Genomic DNA, 1,666 nt, shown 5'->3' with positions numbered 1-1,666 from the left:
ATTACGTTAACACTGATTGTAGTGTTGCGAAAGACATCTGATGAATGGAAAATATGAACATTGAGATATAAGCTAGTGATCAAATTGTAATAGAAGAAACAGGGGATAACACGTGAAAATCTATTAATAGTGTACAGACATTATTGGAGCACGATATGAAAATTTAAGGACGAAAGGCGAACGGTGTCGATCTTATAGGGAAAGAGCGTAAAAGATGGTTCAAATGGCTCTGAGCACTATGGGACTTAACTTCTGAGGTCATCAGTCGCCTAGAACTTAGAACTACTTAAACCTAACTAACCTAAGGATACCTCACACATCCATGCCCGAGGCAGGATTCGAACCTGCGACTCTAGCGGTCGCGCGGTTCCAGGCTGTAGCGCCTAGAACCGCTCGGCCACCCCGGCCGGCGAGCGTATAAGAACGAAGGCCTTTAATTGAAATCAAACTTTAGATCTTATCACACATTTAAATAATCTCTTATGTGATTATACATCGAAGACACAGAAACAATTTAAAAAATGAAATACTGCACGCACGTTTGAGAAGAAGAGTTGGAAAAATACTTCCATGAATCTTTATGATTAAAAATCATTCAAAAGCCAAAGTCGCACAAGATATTTTTATTCAAGACAACCGGTTTCAACAGTCTTAGCTCTCATCTTCAGGTCTTAAATAGCTTTTTGTAGAGAGACATGTTCATTTTACGCTGAACGCTCATGCTCTACGAAAAAAAAAAGTTTAAGACCTGAAGATGACAGCTAAGTGTTGAAACCGGTTGTCCTGAAAAAAAAAATATTTTGTGTGATCTCGGTTTTTGAATGGTTTTTAGCAGATAACACAGATCACCCTTCAGTACTCTCATAACGAGAAAATTCAAACTTTATGATGTTTGAGCTTCACGAAAATTTATTATTCAGTAATGAGACGTGTATTTGTCGGAGGAATGAAGCAAGGATGAGTGAAACCACGGAAATTAAGCTTGTGAGAATTGTTATCCCTTGCACGTTCAAAGACAAGATGAAAATAAATATCGATAGAACCGACAACAAGGTGGTAGGATCCACTGGTACCGTCTCAGTATCAACCTATAGAAAAGAGAAAAACTGGAGGACCAAAAAAAGTAACGCTGTAACAGAAAGCTTATCTAATCCATAAAGGGAAAAAGTAATAAGAAGCAGAGGATGAAGTGTAATGGTCAGGCAGCAGCTTATTATCTGACGTTCACGACAAGCTTTTTGTATAAAAAAAAAGAAAAACTTGATTGGACATTCATACGGGTTTTCATTTCAAAATCCTGTAAAAGCCATCACAAATTTAAAACTGATTTAAATTTGATACTAAATCCAAGTTTACATTGAATTCCAGCAATGGAAGCAGCCCAAAACATCCTGTGTAGAGAGACTACAAAGTTTATTTGAGTGACTTGAAACTTTATATTTCCCCGAACTTAACAAAAATATCGTCACTGCAGAGACATACAAGCACTGGACGGGTAGAAAATTTGCGCGTCGCACTTTTTAAAATGGGCTTAAAATGCAAAGTGTGCGGGTTTCTGTTACCATTGCTTAATGTGGCATTCGACAGCAAACATCCACCAATTTACGATACCGCAATGTTTTACTACGCCTGAACTAGCACTCTCGCTAATTTATGTAAAAGCTCC

The 1,666-nt window shown here is 37.8% G+C and overlaps 1 non-coding gene across 1 annotated transcript; it reads right to left on the bottom strand.

The window, feature by feature from the left end:
- Window positions 1-323: 323 nt before the first annotated feature.
- On the bottom strand, window positions 324-407 carry Trnas-gga (transfer RNA serine (anticodon GGA)). Its single transcript is given in 2 exon segments — window positions 324-358; window positions 368-407. It is a non-coding gene; the product is annotated as a tRNA-Ser (tRNA).
- Window positions 408-1,666: the final 1,259 nt, after the last annotated feature.

Source organism: Schistocerca nitens, chromosome 1 (assembly GCF_023898315.1).
Source record: "Schistocerca nitens isolate TAMUIC-IGC-003100 chromosome 1, iqSchNite1.1, whole genome shotgun sequence".
Classification (NCBI taxonomy): domain Eukaryota; kingdom Metazoa; phylum Arthropoda; class Insecta; order Orthoptera; family Acrididae; genus Schistocerca; species Schistocerca nitens.
Note: the sequence above shows the minus strand (reverse complement) of the source record. Positions and strands in the feature narration are given on the sequence as shown.